General features: G+C 45.8%; 1 protein-coding gene across 3 annotated transcripts in view; it reads left to right on the top strand.

Annotated features, from left to right (window-relative positions):
- Nucleotides 1-5,634: 5,634 nt before the first annotated feature.
- SLC39A14 (solute carrier family 39 member 14) overlaps nt 5,635-12,417 on the top strand; it is a 47,307-nt gene continuing 40,524 nt past the window's right edge. Inside the window, exon 1 of one of the 3 annotated variants that reach the window (XM_032635640.1) lies at nt 5,635-5,813. The gene's annotated coding sequence lies outside the window, so the exon portion shown is untranslated. The remainder of the gene's footprint in view (nt 5,814-12,417) is intronic. The other 2 variants (XM_032635641.1, XM_032635643.1) reach the window with 2 other exon arrangements.

Raw genomic sequence — 12,417 nt, forward strand, 5'->3', positions numbered from 1 at the left:
TCCTATTAGAATGGCCAAAATCCAAAACACTGACAACAGCAAATGCCCCTGAGGGTGTGGAACAACATGAACTCATCATTGCCTGAGGGAATGCGAAATAGTATAGCCGCTTTGGAAGAAACTTTGGTAGTTTCTTACAAAACTAAACATATTTTTATCATATGATCAAGCAGTCACACTGCTTGGTATTTGCCCAAATGAGTTTACAACTTCTGTCCACACAGAAACCTGCACATGAATGTTTAAAGCAGCTTTATCCATAACTGCCAAACTTGTAAGCAACCAAGATGTCCATCAGTAGGTGAATAAACTGTGGTACGACAAGACAATGGAATATTATTCAGTGCTAAAAAGCAATGAGCTATCAAGCTATTGGAAAGACCTGCAGGAAACTTAAATGCATATTACTGAGTGAAAGAAGCCAATCTGAAAAGGTTACATACTGGATGATTCCAACTATATAACATTCTGGAAAAGGCAAAAACTATAGAGACAGTGAAAGGGTCAGGGGTTAGGGGAGAGGAGGGATGAATGGGCAGAGCACAGAGGATTTTTAGGTCAAGGAAACTATTCTGTATGATATTGTATTGGTGGATACATGTTGTTATATATTTGTGTAAACCCATAGACTGTGAAACACTAAGCATGAACCCTGATGTAAACTGGGACTTTAGGTAATTATGATAAGTTGATGTAGGTTCACTAATTGTAACACATGTACCATTCTTGTGGGGGATGTTGATAATGGGGGAGGCTGTACGTATATGGGAAATCTTTACCCTCTGCAAACTGTGCTGTGAACCTAAAGCTATTCTAAAAGATACATACATATTTTTAAGAATGAGTAAATGTGGGTGTTCCTTGCCGGTCTAGAGGTTAGGATTCGGCGCTTTCACTGCCCTGGCTGGGGTTCAATCCCTGGATCCCTGGTTAGGGAAATGAGAATCCCCCAAGCTGCACGGCACACAAAAAAATTAAAAGAATGAGTACGGGAGACTTATGGCAACACGGCAGACTTGAGCTGACCATACTGACGAAGGTTGGCCGAAATAGGAAAAAAAATTTTTTTTATGTTAAGTAGCTGGATTTTCAGGAAATGGAACGAGGGAAGAGAGGAAGATCTGGGGGAAGGAGGAAGGAGGGAAAATATTGAGGCACAAGAAAGAAAGGGAAGCCAGAGTGGTTATAGTTGATGCCAACACGGCATCCCAGGGTTATGGACAAAATGCAGGGACAGGAGCACTGAGCTTTTTCATTTCAGATAAGGATAGAAGATGCAGCCTTAGACCTTATGAGGTGCAGGATTGCTGGGGTGAAGAGAGCTGGAACCTGGAAGGGGAGTAGAGTAGAAGGTCCGTGCCAACCATCCATCCTGGGGCAGCAGCAAGAAAGTTAGACGAAAGGCATTTATGAGAAATCCCCAAGCTTGGGCCACAGACAGGTGTGTGCAGCCTGAATTCATATTAGCATGTGGAAGGACCACATGCTGACAAATTACCATGAAGATTGGCCCAGACTGGTGAGAGCCCAGAGCCCTGGAGAAACAAATAATCAACTGGATTGCAGCACACACAGGTATAAATGGGAACTATGGAAAAGAAGATAAGGAGAGAATGAGAAGGTCTAATAGGAGTTCCTGCAGGTTAAAATAGAATAAGCCACACGATTATGGACAATATAGAGTTTTCCAGAATGAGAGACAAATATGAATCCTGTACCTGAAGAAACTTATTGAGGATAAAGAAAAGAATAACCACTCCTAGATGTGCTGTAGTGAAACTACAGAACACCAAAGACAGAATCTTAAAAACAACCAGAGAGATTGCTTATAAAAGAAGTTAGACTGGCAGCAGACTTGTTACCAACCACAACAGATGCTCAAGACAAAAGGAATAATAACTTAAAAATGCATAGTCAACTTGGAATTCTGTTCCCATCTAAACATTCATTCAAAGATGAGGACTGGGGCTTCCCTGGTGGCACAGTGGTTAAGAATCCGCCTGCCGATGCAGGGGACATGGGTTCGAGCCCTGGTCTGGGAAGATCCCACATGCTGCAGAGCAACTAAGCCCGTGCACCGCAACTACTGAGCCCACGTGCCACGACTACTGAAGCCCGCCTGCCACAACTACTGAAGCCTGTGCGCCTAGAGCCCATGCTCCGCAATAAGAGAAGCCACTGCAGTGAGAAGCCCGCGCACCACAACAAAGAGTAGCCCCCACTTGCCTCAACTAGAGAAAGCCCGCGGGCAGCAATGAAGACCCAATGCGGCCAAAAATAAATAAATAAATAAAAAGATGACCAAAATAACAATATTTTCTAATAAAGATCAGAGCAGAAATTAATGAGATAGAGAATAGAAAAATAATACAGAAAATCAACAAAACCAAAAGTTGGTTCCTTAGATTAACAGAATTGGCAAGCCTTTAGCTAGACTGGCCGGGGAAAAAAAAAAAGAGAGGACTACTAACCTTACAGAAATTAAAAGGATTATAAAGGAATACTATGAACAATTAAATGCCAACAAATTAGGTGTCTTAGATGAAATGATCAAATTCCTATAGATAGCTTGCTACGGAACCAAGTGTTATTTTTCCCAGTTATCTTTTTTTGCCCACTGAAAACCTCGGATGATAACAAATGACAAATGTGGCTTCTAAAGATGTTTTCTTTTGTCTGACAGAGTGTGGGGTCCTAGTCCTCTGACATGATTTTGGGTGAACTAGAACCTTCACATTCCTTCTGATCCTCTTGAATTCGTTAAGACATGCCAAAACAGAGAAAACTCATTTTTCCCCTTAAAGTGTCTTAGAAACCTCGCCATTGGTTTCTCTCTTCAGTCTCTCTAGAGCTCGCCTGATAGCTGCGGGGTGGAAGGGGGATCTTTGCCCCACCCAGCTGATCAAGTTGTCTACCTTGTCAACACACCACAGAGCGGACTTTGATTTCAAGTCCCCAGTCCCACTTTGTACACTCTCTGGGCCAGGGTCTCATTTCCCTGGCTTCTTTCTCAAGGCTGTTCCATTAACTTCAGTTACAAGAAATCTGTCTGCATATCTTTTGAAAAGGCAGGCGGCTGTGGCATCTTGTCAGAAGAGAAATAGCAGTCATGAAAATGTCAGATTTTTATGTTTACTTCCTTAAATATTGCCCAACATCAAACTTTTAGTGAGCTGACCTGTTCAGTCATCCAACTAATACTTTATTGAGCATCTGTTATGTGCAAGATGTTATGTTAGGGGATGCAGGTATATACAGAAATCTTTGGTAAGCAAGACAGATTAAGGTCCAATAAAGAGGTTAGAGATGGAAATGAAATAATTTTTAAGGGGAAAAGCAAGTACATAAACCATATAAAATGTTTTAATTCTGTGAATCATGATCCAATGAAATCAATTTAGTGGGTTTGCTATCACTTTTTAAAAATTGAAACAATATAAAATATCAGAACGTTGACTGTACTAAGGAAGTTTTGTATGTTCGCTATGTTGTTACTTGTACTGGAGATGCAGTGTAAAATATTTTTTACTGTTGGTTACAGTAAGAAGAGTTTGAAAATGTAGGTCGAATATGCTTCAGGAGAATCAAGAATCTTTCTGAAGGGAGGTGGCTTTGAAGAGTTAGAATTTTAGCAAGTGGAAATGGGGAAATAAGAGGAAAAAGGGCTATATTAGGTAGAGAGAAAGATAGAATTGGGGCTCCAAACCTGGCACTAGGCAGGAAAGACTGTGGGACAAGGCAGGACTTTGGGTATCCCTAAAGAATTTTGTGTGTGGGTGGCTATGGAGAGTTAAGACCTTTTGATTTTTAGCTGTGTTAATAATTAATTGAATTCCCTAATGGATTACTGATAGCTTATCAGCTCTGGTGGACTTTGGCAGCTCTACCCCTTTCTGGTTGCAAACAAGTGAGAATGCTGTGATAGGGCCTGTGGTGGGGTGTCTTGTCCTGCCTCCCCTCCTGTTTCTCTGAAGGTACCTTCCCCCCTGTTTGTAGTATTGACACATTGCCTGGAAGAGCCTTTGGGATTGCTTTTAGAACTCAGTTTTTTAAGAAGATTTTAACACTTCTTTGTAATATGTATTTATGGGCTTCAAACTTTTCAGAGCTCCGTGTGTTAGAAGAATGCTTGTTTCACTTAATCTCTGGGAGAGTTTCTCATTCCTTTTCCAGAACTTCAAGAAAAGGAATGCATGGTAGAGACTGGTCCATTTTTGACAGCCCATTGGATTTGGGGTTGAGAGTCCCAAATGAATGACATAATGTCTGAAAAATACTCGAGTTTAACCAAGAAAGGCAAATATAAAGGGTTATTACAAAGATGAAGGGACTCTGAGGGAGATTCTGCAAGAGATACAATTACTTTGAAATCTCTTGGAAAATGAGAGGAATATCACCCCACCTCTTACTCAACTGGAGCACTGTAATTGCAGGGTGAGGATAATTAAATTTTAGAAAAACCCACGGCCCAGCTAGTCTCTTCAAGAGTGGCATAAACAGTCTGGCCTGCTCTGGCTTTGCTTCAGTGCTTTCTTTCTTTTTCCCTCTCTACCTTCCTTCTAAGGAGGAACAGGCTGCCACCGAGGCCTGGATTCTTCCTGCCACCCACTTCAGGGATTGTCTGCTTTCCTTTCATCACAAGCACTGCCATCATGGGCCTTCCTTTCCCCAGGACTTGCAGAGTGGGATGTGGTCCCCCTTCCCTGTGCAAATACAGAGACACTTAGTGTCGGCTGAGCACCAGTCATTGAGCTGGAACAGGGACTTGGGTACTAACAGGCTACAATTCTGCTTAGAAAGCCCTTCCTTTGGGTCCCATAGACCGAGGTGGCAGCTGGCTTAGCTGCAGAGGAAACAATCATGACGTCCAGCAGAACAGAACAATGGGAATTTAATGGGTGGCTTATTTTCTCAAGAAATTTGCATTTCCTAGGCTTGATATCCATCTCAATAGAACTACTCCACATCAGAAAAGACTCCTAGGACACTCCTCACACAAAAATTAACATTTCTCCCAGCTTTCGGTTAAGCTATGTGTGGTGCGACATCTAATTCGAAAGTGAGTATAATATGGCTTATTTAGAACTTGAACAGGAATTTTTTTGTTCTTTCGTCTGGTGGGAAAATGCAGAAAAAACATTATCTATGGGTACGTCCCCTCCCAGGGAGTATTTCAGAATCGAGCTTTTTACATTAATCAGAAGTGTTAAGATATATATATATATAGACATACACATACATACATACATACATATTAGGTGGGTAGCAGTGTTACTCCGAGGAGATGGAGGCCGGAGGCCGGGTTGTGAGAACTTCCCACGTAAGGAGGGAAAGGTCTTAATGGGAGGTTTCCAGAGGAAGGAGGAGCCTGTGGGATGGAATTCGCGGCTGGTTTACGAGATGAAGCTAGGCTCTCGGCGGGCTAGGCGCAGAAGTGCGCTGGCTCGCCCCGCAAGCCTGGGCAAGCCAAACGCTGGTCGGGTCTAGCGGGCGGCTGGCAGTCAGCTCACACACGTAGCCCTACAGCCAGCCAGGGCCCCACGTGGCAGGCCCTGGGGAGGGTGGGGGGGGGGGGGGGGGGGGGGGGGGGCGAGGGGGGGGGGGGGCCCGGCCGTGACGCGCAGGGTATATAGCGGGGCATGCGCGCCGCGCGGGGGGAAGGACGCAGGCCGGGGGGTGAGGGCAGGCGGGCTCCCTGCGCGGCCGCGCCGACCTAGCTGCGCTGGTGCTGCCGCTGCTGCTGTTGCTTCGGGCCGCCCGAGGGCCTGGTTTGTGAGGGTGCGCCGGGCCAGGTGGCGTCCGCCCAGCTTCAGGTGAGGTGGGGAGGGCGTGCGGGAGGGGCGGCTTCGTGCCCCGGGGATAGGGCATCGCGCGCGGGAGCCGTGCGCCTCCGGGGCTCGGGGTCACCGGGTGGGGGTGGGGGCACGGCTGCGCAGAGGACCCCGAGCCCGGCAGCGGTTTCGGGAGTCGCTCCGGCGCACCCGCATGCGGACCGGGACGCTGGATGGAGGCGACACCTGGCTACCTGGCCGCGGTGCCACGACGAGGGTTACTTGGTGGCGAGGGAAGAGAAGGCGCAGCTACGGTCCCTTTGGCTGGAGAGCGCGGGATGTGGGAGCCGGAGCAGGATGTCGATAGCCGCACTAAAAGACTGAGAGGTTTCCTGGAGCCCATAAACTCGGGCTCAGAAAAATCAGAGTAGATGGGCAAATCTGGTGGGCAGCTCACGGGGCGGCTCTGATGGTGCACTGGTGTCTGGACTTTGCTTTTCAGGAACTGAGTCCTTCACCCCACCCTGGCCAGACCGCCTCCCAGCTGGAGATAAATGACCCGTATCTTCCGGCCGGCCCGGAGCAGGAGCTGGAGGATGGCAAAGGAGGGACTAACTAAACTCCGACCTGGCTTATCCCGTGGGCTTGGCTTTTTAGCTATTTTTGGTCCCTACCGACCGGGTTAGGTGGTCTGGCTCAGGCTGCCCTCTTTTGGTGGGTTGGGGCAATGGGAAAAAATACCATCCAGGCAATTTACAGTGTGATCCTGGGGTCCAGTTGAGTCAAGAAATTTTCCGCAGCTCTAGCTTGTGGCTTCAGTTTTGAGGATCTAGAGTCTGCTAGGGCCTGGGTGTCCATGAGTATGTGAGCATGATTTGGAGAGTGGCTGAGGGCTCTCCTGGGGGCCTAGGAAAGGGTGGGGGGAGGAGCAGCTTTGACCTGACCCTTCCTCCTGGAGCCTCCCTGGGCTTGCTTTTGTCTGGAGTCACTCTTTCCTAGGAACCCCAGGCCAGTTAGGTCGGCTGCTGGGAAGTGGTGGTGGTAATGTGGTGGGTACTGGCCTGGCTTCCTGGCCTCTGTCCCAGCTCTGCTCCTAACTTGCCCTGTGTCTGGAAGAAGGAGTCAGATTAGATCTGTGGTCTCTTACCCATAGCATCTACGATTAATCCTTAACTCTTAAAACAAGAGCCATAAAAACTGAGAGAAACTTAATGAAACAAGAGAAAGAATGTCGAGAATCATAACTTTTAGCACCTGAAATTGAAAACTGCATATTCCATTTTCTGTTGGAGGCTCAGAGGTGAGTTTTTCATAAATTGTGTGACAGCCACTATATAGACTAGTGGTGCTCTTCCTGGGTTTGCAGGTATGACTAGAGAGCACCAGACAGAATGATTAGCCTTGTCATTTAGGCAAGAAGACTACGTTGAGGTACCAGGGCCCCGTGGCTCTCAGTATTTCATCACTTCAGTATTTAAATATACAGTGCCTGGTCTGTGCTTGGCTCTGCACTTGGCCACTGGAGAGTGCAAAGAGGGGATGGGGCCTGGCTCCTGGAGACACTTGTTGGGGGGGAGAAAGAACATCCATACATGAAGAATAAGGTAGCAGCACAAGAGAGGTCACACTGTTGTGTTTGGTCAAGTTCAGAGAAGACAGCACTCTACTAGAGATGGTATAAGGTGACAGGAGAATTCCAGGCTTTTGAGCCAGGTAAATGTGTTCACATTCTGGCCCCATCACTCTCCAGTAGGAGACATTTCTTTTTTTTTTTCTTTTTGCGGTACGCGGGCCTCTCTCTCACTGTTGTGGCCTCTCCCGTTGCGGAGCACAGGCTCCGGACGCGCAGGCTCAGCGGCCATGGCTCACGGGCCCAGCTGCTCCGCGGCATGTGGGATCTTCCCGGACCGGGGCACGAACCCGTGTCCCCTGCATCGGCAGGCGGACTCTCAACCACCGCGCCACCAGGGAAGCCCCCAGGAGACAGTTCTTAACTTCTGTAGACCTGTCCTCACTGCTGTGCATCGTGTTGTGGTTGTGCCTGGAGCATAGTAGAGGTTTGTGATCATCTACATCATCATTATCATCATCTTCTCTGGGATGGAGTGGATTATTTAGGGGTCCCAGGAGCTGATAGGTAGGTTGGGTTGTAGGAATGGTATGAGCCCAGACGTAGGGTTGATTCATCACCTCCTTGGGAACATGGACGCAATTTCCATGCCTTTCCGGATAGAACTTCTTTTTCAGTGGCCTGCCAGGGATTGTTCCACATATTCACTGTCCCACAAAGACTTTTTTTCAACCTTTGGTTTTGGGAGCTACTTTGATTCTTTCAGGTAATGGAGATACTCAGTTTCCGGGCTGATAATAGGCGGGTAGGACTTAACACTGCGTGTATGTCTGCGCGCCTGCGTGGGTGTGTTCGCGCATGCGCACGCACAGTAAATTATCAGTCATTGGACTGGTTCGGTTTTCAAACCCCTTACACCATCTTCTTCTCTTCCTTACCTGTTCACACCTCACTCAATTCCAGGAGGACCGTCAATCCATGTCCAATATTTACAGGATCTTGCGATCTAAGTGGCAGTGCCATATGTCTGGAAATCGGGATCTCCTCCAGAATAATTCAGCCTTTTCGTACTTGATGCCTGCAGAAAATAACGCTTAAGCGTTTTGCAGAACCACCCATGATAGGATATTGAACTGGAGGGACTTCGGGAATCTTCGAGTCTAGGCCCTTTGTTTTACAACTAAAGAAACTGGATCTAGAGAGGTTAACTGGTGTTTCCAAGTCACATTGTTTGCTAGTGGCCAAGAGGCTTGATTGAGAGGATCAAAGAAAGGTGCAGGTTTATTCCTAAGTGTGATGATAAAATTTCTGATAATCCTAGAGGTTTTTTTTTTTCTTTCTTTCTTTTTTTTTTTTTTTTTTGCGGTACGCGGGCCTCTCACTGTTGTGGTCTCTCCCGTTGCGGAGCACAGGCTCCGGATGCGCAGGCTCTGCGGCATGTGGGATCTTCCCGGACCGGGGCACGAACCCATGTCCCCTGCATTGGCAGGCGGACTCTCAACCACTGCGCCACCAGGGAAGCTCCTCTAGACTTTTCCTTGAAAACATGAAGAAAAAGGAGCCAGTTGTCCCTGTGCTTATTTGGGAAGTTCTCTGCTTGTGTGGATAGAAATTTCTTCTGGAGGAGTCTTCTCCCCCTCTCTTCCTGACTCCCTGGAGACATAGGAGGGTGGGGAGAGGCTGAGGAAGGGTGATGGTGATGGGGCCCCAGGCAGGACTCTCGATGTCTACAATGGGACTTTGCTGACCTCGAGGCTGGCGGGCTGGCAGAATGCCTGCAGATAAGGAGTCCAGAGTCTACCGCCAGCCAGGGGCCTCGTGCCCTCCTGGGGGCAAGCAGGGTAACCTCACCACAAGGTCTCCGAGGCCCAGCTGCCTTGTCCTCACCCTTATTTTGGCCATCAAGGCTCCCAGGGGGGACCCCTTGTTGGGCCCCAGGTGAGATCCAGAGGCAGAGCCCCCCTGTGGGAGGGAAGGTGGCCACAGAATCAGCCTGGAGAGAGCGCTTGGCATGCCCCTATGTGGGAAACCAAATTCCCTGCCTCAGATCTGACTGCATCATCGGACCTCCTAACCTTCCTCCAGCCTCAGGCCCAGGAGAGTCCAGAATGTGACTGTCCTGAATTTATTACCATTGGGTCCCTAGAGGCTCTTACTCAATGCGCTCAGAATTAGTAATTAATAAAATATGTCAGCTAAACGTTGGGAATTTTTTTTTTAAATCCCTGTTGTAAACAATTCATTTTTCCTTAAAAACGTGCATGCATTTTTTTTCTTCCAGTTTTTTCTTCCAGTTTTATTGAGATATAACTGACATACAGCACTGTGTAAGTTTAAGGTGTACAGCATAATGGTTTGATTTATATACAGTTATGAAATGAGTACCACAATAAGTGTAATGAACATACATCATCTCATAGAGATAAAAGATTAAAGAAATAGAAAAAAATTTTATTTCCTTGTGATGAGAACTCTTAAGATTTAACTCTCAACTTTCATATATAACCTACAGCAGTGTTAATTATATTTACCGTGTTGTACATTACTTCCCTAGTACTTATTTTTCTTATAACTGGAAGTTTGTACCTTTTGGCTGCCTTCATCCAGTTCCCCCACCCCCCAATGTGCATATATCTTTATTTGCCAAAGGTTTGATTTAGGGCTAAGCCTTTTTCTTTGGGTCTCTAGGTCCCCTAATTAAACTTGCAAAATGTTTGTATATAAAAATCACACCTGTGATTTTTTTGTTTCTTTTCTTTTATTAAATTTTTTCACCGTATGTCAATTATATCTCAATAAAACTGGAAGAAAAAAATTTTTAATGGAAAAAAATTTTTTCACTAGGCTATATATTCACATAGTTCAAAGATCAGGAGGATAAAAAACTTGAAAAAGCAACTACACACCCCCCCTCACCCCATACAGTGAAAAGTCTCACCTCTGCCCACCCCACCCCATTTTTACAAATGCTATAAGTTAACATTTTAGGCATTGTTTAGCACCTTGCTTTTTTCACCTAGCAACTATTCTAGATCTTTCCCCATCGGCACAGAAATACTTTTATTATTCTTTTACTACAGCTGCATATTATTCCAGAATAGGAAAGCAAAAGTAATTTTTAAACCAACATATGTTGCCTCCCTCTTTCCCCCAACTTGGGTTGTTTCCAGTGTTTTGTCATTACGTACAGTGCTACAGTGAATAACCTTACAAATGGCATTTCCTATGTGTAGGACTACAGAAGAACTTCTCAGAAGTGAGATTGCTGGGTGACAGCATATATACATCTGTTAATTAGTCTCCATTAAAAAATAATAATACGGCTTCCCTGGTGGCTCAGGGGTTGTGAGTCTGCCTGCCGATGCAGGGGACACGGGTTCGTGCCCCAGTCTGGGAAGATCCCACATGCCGCGGGGCGGCTGGGCCCGTGAGCCATGGCCACTGAGTCTGCGCGTCCGGAGCACTCCGCAACGGGAGAGGCCACAACAGTGAGAGGCCCGCGTACCGCAAAAAAACCCAAACATAGTAATAATAGAGCAAGAATTTAAGACATTTGCAAACCAGTCCATGTGCAGAATCCTACTTTTTTAATGCACACACCTAATTTAATCTTTTTTTTCTTTCCATTTGTAACACGTCTTTCTAGATAAGCAGTTCTCAAACTTCCTGATCCTAGGATTCCTTAATATTGTCTTTCATTTATTGGCTATATCTGTTATTTACCATGTTAAAAATTAAAACATATAAAAAGTTGTTTATTCATTCACTATTTTAAATGAATAAAATAAAAGGTCATTACATGTTAACATGAACACATATTTTTATGAAAAATAACTTTCCAAAATAAAAAGCCGAGGAAAAAGTGGCATTATTTTTACATTTTTGTGCATCTTCAGGATTTCAAAATAATGATTTATTAGATAATAATGAGATAACAGGTTAAAGTAGGTATAGCATGCATTGCTGGTAAATACTCGGTGGACAAACCGAGTTAATCTCTGAAACAAACTGAGTTAATCTCTGAGAACACACATATTCATACCCTAAACTTCTACCTTAGAAATTTTCAGAAAACTTAAGACTGCATAGGCACACATTCATCACATTTCATGTAGCCTCAAAAATGAGCGTGAAAAAGCTTTTAACATCTTAATTTTGTAATAAAACTGGTTTTTACCTTGCAGACCTGAAACAGTCTCAGTGACCCTAGGTGTCCTCTAAGACCACAGTTTGAGAATTGCTCTTCTAGATCACTTAGTTTCATTTTTGTAGAAATCAAAACTTTTTTCTCCGTTTATATTCAGTTACTATTTAATTAAATTAGAATCATAAAAACAAACAACCTGCATAAAGAAGTTTGGGAGTGGACTTCCCTGGTGGTGCAGTGGTTAAGAATCTGCCTGCCAATGCAGGGGACACGGGTTTGATCCCTGGGCCGGGAAGATCCCACATGCCGCGAAGCAGCTAAGCCCCGTGCACCACAACTACTGAGCCTGCGCTCTAGAGCCCACAAGCCATAACTACTGAAGCCTGTGTGCCTAGAGCCCGAGCTCTGCAACGAAGAGTAGCACCCGCCGCAACTAGAGAAAGGCTGCATGCAGCAACGAAAGCCCAACACAGCCAAAAATAAGTAAATAAATTTATTTAAAAAAAGAAAAAAGAAGGAGTTTGGGAAGAGACACAACAGACTCTTGGTCAATGAATCCTGGACTGGTGACAGCAGAGGGGGCCTCTTTGCTGCAGGGATGGGCCCAGCCAGCAGAGCTCAGCTAAGAGAGCTCCCGCTCCATGAAGACAGGCAAACACTGTCTCTGTTCCAAAGAGGCTTGTAAAATATGTGTGGGGATGAGCTGAGTACATATGGAAACTTAACATGCTATCTGTGGCATTCCTTAAGCTCCATTGAGTGGAACAGACAAGATACTTAAAGAGGCCGGTAGAAGGCAAGGCGATGGGGGGCAGGAGTGGTCTGGGAAGGCTTCCTAGAGGTGGAATTGAGCGAAGTTTTGAAAGCTAAGAGGAGAGGGAGGGCTCCTGGCCGGGAGAGTTGTGTGGATAATGGCACTGAGATGTATA

The sequence above is a fragment of the Phocoena sinus genome, chromosome 6 (assembly GCF_008692025.1).
Source record: "Phocoena sinus isolate mPhoSin1 chromosome 6, mPhoSin1.pri, whole genome shotgun sequence".
Taxonomy (NCBI): Eukaryota; Metazoa; Chordata; class Mammalia; order Artiodactyla; family Phocoenidae; genus Phocoena; species Phocoena sinus.